Raw genomic sequence first — 10,047 nt, 5'->3', positions numbered from 1 at the left:
ATGTAGACAGTGGCGGTTCGTCCATTGGGGGCGTTGGGGCGTAGCCCCCCCGCCCGTAGCTCCCTCGGCGTTTCTAAACTTAAGTAAACTGAATCAGTTTACTTAAGTTTAAAGATGCCGAGCAGCCGAGGGAGAACCAACTGGCAATCATGTCAGTCAGCATGACGTTGGACCGCCCACCCCCTTCAGAGTCTGAAGGGGGTGGGCGGTCCGGCGTCATGTTGACTGACATGATTGTGTCAGACATGGGGCAACAGGCAGCAGCACAAGTGCGCATGAGTGGGGAAGGTGAGCGGATTTTCACCCGTGCCCAGTCATGCGCACTTGTGTTTGCACTGGCTTGCGCATGCCCATTAGGAGCCCCTCGGTCTCCTAATGGGCAGGCGGCGGGCGTAGCGTAAGCTGTGCCGTCGGCCAATCCTGGCGCTGGTGGCAGCGCCAGGATTGGCTGAGAGGGGTTGGTAGGCCCCTCCAGTGCCGTTCGTGAAGGCGAGCAGGGGAGCAGAGGTCTGAGAGGTGGCGTGGACCCGTGGACCGGCTGTGCGGTAAGTTTTAAAACAAATATTACATTTCTCCCCCCCGTGCGCAACCCCCCCCCTCTCCCCGCGAGCCGCGACTGTGTTCTGTTGCTTGTCCCCCATTATTTAGTTATTTCTTCGTTGTATTGTTCTTATCCCTGGGCAGTTTTATTCATGGGGTAGCAAGTCCACTTCGCCGTTTGTGGTGCGAGGCCGTTATTTGCTGACTCTGAGGGTTGGCTCTGTTTGCAAGAGCATGAAAGCATAACCCTGCAACTTGAGAGATAGCACTGCAGGATAAGGACGGCTGTGTTGTTTCCCATAACCAACAAGTAGGCCACATCAAATGCCCTTTTACACCTCCCTGCCCCGTGACACCACCTTTTTCGAAAACCTGAGACCTCCTTATATTTAATAACAATTGTGATAAGAGGACCTAACAGCCATCTTTAGGAGCTAAAGGTAGGCTTTTAAATGCATGTGTGTATGTATCAGATTTATACTACAGAGCATGGGCCGCGCTACAAAGCGCAGGGGCACTATGCAGGAGAAGGATTCCCTCACTTCATTCGTTCTTGCTTGTCTCTTCTCTGTTTTACATTTGTAGGGAGAGGCGTGTGTAGATTTATTGTTGTCACTTCGCTGTTTTTCTGGTTACCCCATGTCTGATTTCGTTGCGCCCTTGCCTCGTTGTTGTTTATTTGCTGTCCCTCAGACGGCACTTTTCTTGCAGCAGAGAAATCATACATATTTAAACTCCGGGGTCGGATTGTTAAACTTGGCTTTCGGGCAGCGAACAATGAGCCGGTGACTCAGGTCCAGCTGTGGGCTGATTTTGTTTGTGCTTGAGTGGTACACATTTAAACAGTTTCGGGGTGTTGTTCGGCATAACCAATGACTCAGTAAACCCTAAATGCCCTCTCTGAGAGGCAGGTGGCCTGGCAGTGTTCTATAAGTTACCTGCAGAGGAGAGAATGATGGTGAACCAGGATAGAACATTTAAAGAGGTAGGGGACAGAACATGGGTAGAAGTTGAGACATAGCTATGGAAAGGCAAGGAGAAGCACTAAGAGTGAGGATTAGAAAAGAAAAAGTGCTGAATGGACATTTATCATGTGCAATTGTAGTGAAGGCAGTGCTTTAAGTGTGCATGTACTGTCTGCTACTCCTGCACTTCTTCAATTTGAAAAGGAGAGTACCTGCAATTCTCAGGACTTCTGCAATACATTTAATGCATGATTACCTGGCCGAGTGTTTTCATATAGTGCTTCACTTTAATTTTTTTAAGCACTGTCTATACAAATGCTACTTTTACCTAATTCAAAAGTACTCAATATTCCTGCCTCAGAAGGATTGTTTAGTTTTGCCTTTAATAAAACACTCGACTTACAGGTCACATAAGATGCCATTAGAAGTCACAACTCATTGAGCCCTCTTGCTGAAGCTCATTACTAGTAAGACAGCCAACGTACCCCGGAGTCTTCGTGGAGCTATTTACAAGGACTCTAGACTGCCTATTTCCATTGGTTGAATGTGCTTGGCTAGAGGGTCATTTTGCATCAGACCAGTTTGAGAATATGGCACATATTTGATTTCCTTCTAATGTTTTCTTCACATTTGTGCTTCAAAATGCTATATTGGGATCCCCTTTTTTCAACAATTGGCAGTAAATGTGTGATGTAAGAGATGTCATTTGAATACATTATTTAAAACATTTCTTGGGGGGGAGCAACCCCTTGCACCCCCCTTTTGCACTTCGAGCTCGCTCATTATACTCGGATGTGTTTTCTCAGGTACAATATTTTCGCCCCACCACTTTAAAAATCCACCAGCCGCCACTGGATGTAGAGTGATCACATCTGTAAATAGTTGGGCAGTGACATGGTCCAAAGTGACGCTCTGTGCCCATTACCTACATGGCATTGGCATACGAGCCTTGGCATGCACCCATATCGCATAGGCTCACTGCACACACGGACATATGGTCTCAAATGTAAATCGGGTGCACGGTACATGGCCATCAGCAATGCCCTATGCCAGCTTCTTAAAGGGACAATGATCATACATGTCTTGCATACATATGTGTCCGTGTATGTGAACATGACATTGCCGCAGCTATGTCACGAACACGCTAAATAACAGCAAATTGATTACACAGGTTATTTTCTAATTCAGAGATGATGTCACTGGGAAGTCCTAGACCACCCTAAGGTTCTGAAGGAAACTGCAGCTGATCTTAGCAGAAGCATTCACATTGTGGCCAGTGACTGCCTGGTGGGATCCTGTTTGCGTTACTGAAATTCCTGTTTTTTGGGGAGGCCCCGTTTATCTGCTGAGGGGTGTTCATTAAATACTGAGTTGTGGTCAGACTGCAGATGAGCAATGATGTCTCACCACCAGAGAGTTGTCCACCGGCTGCCGGTAGGCAAAGAACAGTATTCCAGGCTGTCTACATTGACCACATGGACAGACCCCTGCGTTTAGCCAGAAGAAATTGCAGCTGCCTCGGGTAGGTTTCTGCGACAGGTTGTTTGAGACAAGCCGCAGCGTCAAAGCTCCTGTCCAGTGGAACTTCTTACTATGTAGGCAGAGGCTAGAAAAAAAGATGTAGCTTTTGCTCGGACTTGATTAGACTTTTCATCCCTGTATGTCTTTACTTGTGCATTAGCATCCCTCAGCTTCTCTGGCAGCCCCTGTAGGAATCATCCGAGCCGTTCCTGGGGGTAGGTTGTGGCCAGGCATTTTATTTTCACAGTGAGGTTCACTGCAGTGCTCCTAGCAGGCACTTTGTAAACACAAATGTAAATCAAACTGGCTGTGGATGGATCTGATGAATAATATCACAAAAGGTGTTTGACGCTTAAAGCGACAGTCTTAGGTACAGGTTGCAATACTCACTATCGACTGGAGGTATCCAAAAGATATTTGAGGGGGCCCCTTACCTACAACTTTTCATAAAATGCTTCATCCTAGGCGTCCTCACCAAAGCAGAGCGGGTGAATACTCTGCTGGACTCAGCCTTATATGAAATTCTTATATAATTCTTATAGTGGACTTAAGCAGGGATCCAGCAGTAAAAATACCCAAAGGTAAGCCATAGGAGTTCCCTTTTATCAACAGCTACCCTTGGTGCAGTTAAAAGAAGGTTTTGGGAGGATTTTTTATGAAGTATAATAATTCATCAATCCATTCTTTGTGCCGACATGTTTCGACTCTTTTATGAACCAGCGGGGGTCCATGGTCTTCTTCAGGGACAAACAACTCCTTGCCTAACTACTGCATGTAGTCCATGCATAATCTTGAGGTGGAAGGCTCTCATAGCTGTCTTGTGCTATACCCTATTCTGGGGTGTTATGTAGCACCTCAGGCATGATCGGGGGCAGCTCTCTTGTAGTAACACATTCGTCAAGGAGTGGGTGCAGCTTGTCATGCCTAGGAAGTTCCCCGGTCTGCCGTATATGATCTAAGAAGGTTGCTATGAGTTTACTCTGTGCATCCAAGCACCTATTGTAATATTATGTACTGCATAGGAGGATGTGCTAGAGTGTAAGCCGCTACCTCTGCTATTCGTAAGTATAGAGTGCATGGATCTGTGCAAAACACCAAAGGATCATAAGTCGGACAAACCATGAAGTTCAGGTCTAAGCGATTTTGGTGACCAGCCATTTTGCAGTGCAAGAGGGCAGAAATTCCTGTGGGGATTTGAATGCGAAAAGCAACACTTGGGATTCAGCCATAAACTGTGAACGAGTACCCTTTCTGCAAAACCGTTGGTCTGCCCGCTGCCGTACCTTAAGTATGTCAGCGGCGGAGTCTACTCTGGCCCCATCGCTGACATATTGCTCTGACAGCCCGATGGAGCGGGTCATCGGAAGCTTACATAGAGCACCATTCACCCGATTTAGAGTAAACCGTGGTGGGTTTTTTTGTGTTAGTCTCCGCCAGGTTTTAAGGGAGAGTAAAAAAAAGTAATGACTCCTAAACCATGGAAGACAACTGCCATGGTGTGGGGGCTATTAGTTCAACATTTTTTATAACAAAGTCCCATTTTAGGAGTTTGATTTTGAAAATGTAAAGCTTTCTAAAAGTTTGATGGCCGGCTGTCATATTTGACTGAGCAATCCATCAAACTTTTACAATGTTGACAGAATCCGCTGTGTCAGCGGTTTCTACCAATGTTCAGAGTTGTCTACTGGGTCGTCAAACAACTCTGTATTTGGAGGGCGGGGACCCTTGGTATGGTAGGGGTAAAGTCCTCTGCCGTACCAATTGAACTTACCTCTGCCAACCAAAGTCTAAATCAGGCCCTTAGTCAGTTACAATAATATAATAGGCCTAACAGCTTAAAATACATTTATCGAACACCAAGATTATGTCTTTTGGCCGTTTGAAAAATGAATTTAAGTGAGCAAACTATTCTCCTTCTTTTGATCATGTGATCATTTACCCACATTTGGGAGTTTCCATTGACCATTAATTGAACGGGAACCGTCATTCGGCTTCCTGGAGTAAGACATGGTCAAAGCAATGAGATTTTATCCATTTATTATGGAGGACAAGCTCTAGGCCTCCCTTTCAGTGCAGCCGCATTCAAATTAGTCCCAACATCATCACCTGGCTCTACTGTATTAACTTCAAAAAAGTCTTCAACCAGGACATTATGTATGTACAGTTTGTTCTCTAATCAACACAAGATCGACTACTCCCAGTGCTTAATTTGAGCCGCTGAATGCCAGTGGGAACCTTGGTACTCATTTTTGGGGACTCTCACTTAGTTTTCAGCATCAGACATGGACCGCTAGCAAGAGAGAGAAAAACACACAAACGGGAAAGAAGGAGGAAGACAGGATACGGACTCAAAGGGAGAAAATGAGGACCGTCAAGAATGCGATAACAGGGCAGCAGCGTCTGGTAGTGGATTAAAGAGACATGAGGTGAATTCAACAATACGCTGTCTTGGTATTCGGCACGCTGATTTTCAAGAGCACCGGCCGCAGGCTTCTGAGCAGAACTTTGCCCACCGATACTCACTCATTCTTTTACAAATTAAGCATTGAATACTTCCCACAGCCATGCACATCTTGAATTAGATCTATCCTCTTTGGTATCTTCAGATGCTACACAATTTATTAACTTCATTTGTAGGTGCGCCAATTCGGATAAGGATTCCTTAAAATCCTTGATTTATAAATAATCTTTCTGAATCATTCTCGGACAATCACACAAGTATTATTCTTGTAGAATATCACCTTCAAACTTTAGAGACACTTTCTAATATGTTGTTAACTCTGCGTTAATAATTTTTAAAATCTTCATGAAAAACTCATCAAAATAATCTCTGTTTATCTTTATTATTCAAACATTCTAATTGCGATCTACACATTTATTCTGTGAAAGACAGGTTTGTCTTGATTCAAATTTACCCTCAAGAAGGAAAAAATATTGTTTCACTTAAGGGTATTTTACATTCCAATTCTTCAGATTGAAGGTGTTTGGTCAAAGGCGGACCAGAAGGGTAGATCGGGCCGCCTATGCTATGGTGCTGCAGAATCGCCATGGTTACAAGTATAGGTGCTTTTTATGGCACCTGGTAAATAAGGATGCCACGTGGCTCATTATGTATTAGGTGCAATAAATACCATCTATTACAAGATTCTGGAGAATAATATGTGGGGGCTTATTTACAAGCCGCTTGCGCCACTTTTGCGTCATTTTTAACACGGGAAAAGTGACTTACGGGTGGCACAAGGGTCTTATAAATAAGGCCGGTGAATTTTGGTGTTTAATGCACCAAAGTGCGCATGATACGGTATTTATTGTATGGTTTTCCTCTGTTAAATTTTGCAAGGTTTGACCCACCCAAATTTAATGACAGTTGAGGTCTTTAACTCATCCAATAATCATTGGATGCATTAAATAACACTCAACTCGTAATTCTGACCTGTGCGTGAACAGGGGCTTACACACGGGTCAGAAAAAACAACTTACTCTTAATCAGGCCCTTGGTCTATTGATGCCCAGCTTTGCTGGACCTTCGGAGAAAGTTCCTATGAGCAATCCTTAGGGAACCAGGGTGTAGAACAGTCTGTGACCCTACCATATACTGCCTTAGTAATAATTCTAATAAACTGATTGAACGCATTAAAGACTAGTCATAGCTCCAATCTATCGCATCAGAAGAGTATGTGATGTCTCTAGAATAGTTTTAGATTTGTGATTTTAAATATTTTTATTTTACTGACACTTTCTGTGAAAAATATTTTTGTAGTTTCTGTTCATCAGGCCAGCCAGTTGTTTCTTTATTTCTTAACTTTCTCGATGGTTTTTATAATATAAATGATTTTTTAATAAATACAATTCATTTATTATCAGCATCATAATAAAAAAATTGGTGTCAGCGGTGATACATTTAAAAAAAATGGCTAAAGTAAACTTCATTTAAAAAATAATAGAGGAAGGAGTTAGGGGGTCACCATCTAATAAGATTTGATATCCCACGATCAACAGGATCCGATGTGCTGAGACCCCCTATCACACGAATCCACCCAACACCTCTTGGCCTTCTGCTTACAAGACATCTTTTGCAGACCCTGGAAACCTGCACATTACTGGGCAACTGATTTGGTGTTGTGGGCTCCCAATTCCAGGAATGTGCTTATGTCAATCAATCAATCGGGATTTGTTGAGTGCTGCTTATCGCCCGTGCGGGTATACAGGCGCTGGGGGTCAAGGGCTGCTGAGTTGATGAGTCGGAGGGCCAGGTTTTTAGGCCCTTCCTGAATGCCTGTAGGGTGGGGGCTGTTCGGAGGTGGAGGGTGAGGCCGTTCCAGGATCTGGCTGCAGGTGCGAGAAGGCGCGGCCTCCGCTCTTGCTCCTGTGAATGCGGGGCTTGTGGGCCATGTAGAGGGATGCAGATCATAGATCACAGGTGGGCTGGTGGAAGTACACACCCTAAGTATGTACTCAGACTGAGACATGTGTGACATGTGTATCTGCTGTTGTTCTGATACAAGATGGCTGCCTTGCACTCCCTCCCTCTAAAACACAACAATCTCCAGGGTGGCAATATGCAGCTTTCAGTACTTTATAAAACTTCCAAATAAATTAACATTTTAATTAAAAATGCCAACATTTTCATGGGTAAAACAAACAAGAGATCAGACAACGGATAACCCAACACCGATCACAAATTAAGAACATGGTTACCAATGCACCCCTGGTGGTCGCACATTTCGAAGAGCTCAAACACACAGACAAGGATTTTCTATGGACTGACCTGAGTGTGATCAAACCAAGCCCGAGAGGAGGTGACCTGGAAAGAGCACTACTCAAAAGAGAGGCTTACCTCATAATGCGCTTTAATACTGCCATCAGTGGACTGAATGAGATGTCCGAGATTAACAGATTGTGAATTCGTGCATCTAAACATTTGAAATGCGTGCCTGGTCTAACCATTTAATTTTTTACACAGTTATTAAATTGTTCCAATCACAATTCACTTAATATGCCCTGTAACATAGAATTGTTAAAAAAACTTCATTAACCATAATGCTTAGCAATGATCATGTGACTCATCTCATAGGATGCGATCTACAAGTCATGCCTTGAGTCGACTAGACCTGTCTCCCGCATTACTGAGGTGCTGAAGGAATGAGGTCGGAGTGGGATGCTGCCAGAAACTTTAAAGAATTATCCAGGCGAGTTTCTTTTCACACGGATGGCCACCATACTAATTTAACTCCCGAACTGCGCAACAAGGCGATCCTAAATCTCACCCCTTTCATTATTTTTCCATCGCACAGGAGAAATGCCCAGAGCGTGATAATGACGGCGTCCCCCTTCCTCGATTGAACAGGTTTCTGTGAGTCACTTTCCCTTTCCTTCAGAGGAGTTTCTGCTAATTAGAACGTCTACACAAGTGTTTAAGCAGACTTTAAAACATTTCCGTGTACATTGCCTTGACAGATTTATTACCAGCTGTGTGACCTGTCCTGACTTATCCATACTCGAGTCTTAAACAGTTTTATAACTACTGAAAACCACACCAGGAATTACAAATAAGGTTTTCCCATGAACAAGGTTTTCCCACGAACTACACAAGGCAAGATCTTCTCTTTTTTCTGCCCAGCTTTAATTTAGAAAAGGCACGCATTTCATTCACGCATGATGCCACTGTTTTTGAATAATCTTGACCAAAGTACTTTGTGCACCCAATAAACTAGGCCTTTTAATTTTTGCTTCTTCCAGAACTCTTTTTGAACGCTGCAGTTCATTCCGCCATTGAGTAACATCTTTTGCACTTACCTTCGCTTTCGTGAAAGGTAAGAGTAGACTTATAAACTTAGCAACCATAAGTAGGACAAGCATAAGTCGCAAACCTTACTCATAGTACTTTCATATTCTATCACACTGTAGAATCCGACCTAGACCTGGTCCTGAGGAGAACCCCCAAAGAACAATAGGGTTCCGAAACGCGTCGACCACACACAGCTAGCCGCAACCGACATCCCTTCACTGAATAAATACAGTGTGCAAACAAGACATTCCGTCTGTTGTAATATAAATGTCATCTAGCTGTTCATAGCAGGTTTCAGCTATGTCAAATTTAAATAAGTCTGTACCGCTATTTTTTCCTTTCCAAATTTAGGACTGGTCATTTATGTTGCCAAAGTGTCTGTGTTGTATAATTGTCCATTGGTTATTGTATTGTATTTAATATTGATGTCTTGTTGAATGGTCACATGTGTCTCTTTTCTATGACATGAGTTTGATGTAATTTTTCAAGTATGTTGTATAAATGAATATATAGAGAAAAGGAGAAGTAAAAACACCAAACCCACTTTACGTGTTGAAATGTTTTTTCTTGAAATAGATTCAGCACGTCCAGACAACCTTCTTTTAATAGTAACATTTTCAACCAAGCATAATGAATGTTTCAAAATATATTAAATTGCAAAAATGACAATTTATGGTAAAAACACAATTTAAACAAAGCATGTTGTCACAAAGAATACCGTGGCAATCGTAGTTTTTGAAATAAAACCTCTGCATGAAAAAGAAGATTTTCTTGGGACAACTGAAACACAATAATAAATAAATCTTTCATGGTCTAGAATGAAAAACAGTAACACAGATAAATTGGAATTAATTAAATACATTTAGCCTATACACAAATAATTGTGATTGTTAAGAGAAATCTCTCGGAAGGAAAAAAACGACCTTAATTCAGGAATCCTTTTTCACACTGAAGAGAAACAGTACTGCACCGGAGTAAATGTGACAATGCTGTACCAACTACAACCGTCTGAATGAATACAGCAGCTTACATCTCCCCCTTACATCGAAAACATGTTTTCTTTCCAATTACATTTAAATAAGCAAAGCAAAAATCAAATATTTCAGATCAACCAGCGGGACCTTTAAATCTTTAATAATTACTTATCACAAGAAGAAAATGCATTAATACAATTTGACTGGTTAGTAGGCGCTGATAACATCTGATAATTATTACCCAACTGAATACATTTAT

The 10,047-nt window shown here is 42.7% G+C and overlaps 1 long non-coding RNA gene across 1 annotated transcript; it reads left to right on the top strand.

Moving 5' to 3' along the window:
• The first annotated feature begins 8,103 nt into the window (after positions 1-8,103).
• LOC146797404 (uncharacterized) lies at positions 8,104-9,357 on the top strand. The gene is made up of 5 exons (XR_014968987.1): positions 8,104-8,215; positions 8,321-8,379; positions 8,484-8,619; positions 8,766-8,839; positions 8,934-9,357. It is a non-coding gene; the product is annotated as an uncharacterized LOC146797404 (long non-coding RNA).
• Positions 9,358-10,047: the final 690 nt, after the last annotated feature.

This window comes from Triturus cristatus, chromosome 9 (assembly GCF_964204655.1).
Source record: "Triturus cristatus chromosome 9, aTriCri1.1, whole genome shotgun sequence".
Classification (NCBI taxonomy): Eukaryota; Metazoa; Chordata; class Amphibia; order Caudata; family Salamandridae; genus Triturus; species Triturus cristatus.
This window is presented reverse-complemented; position numbering and strand designations above follow the sequence as displayed.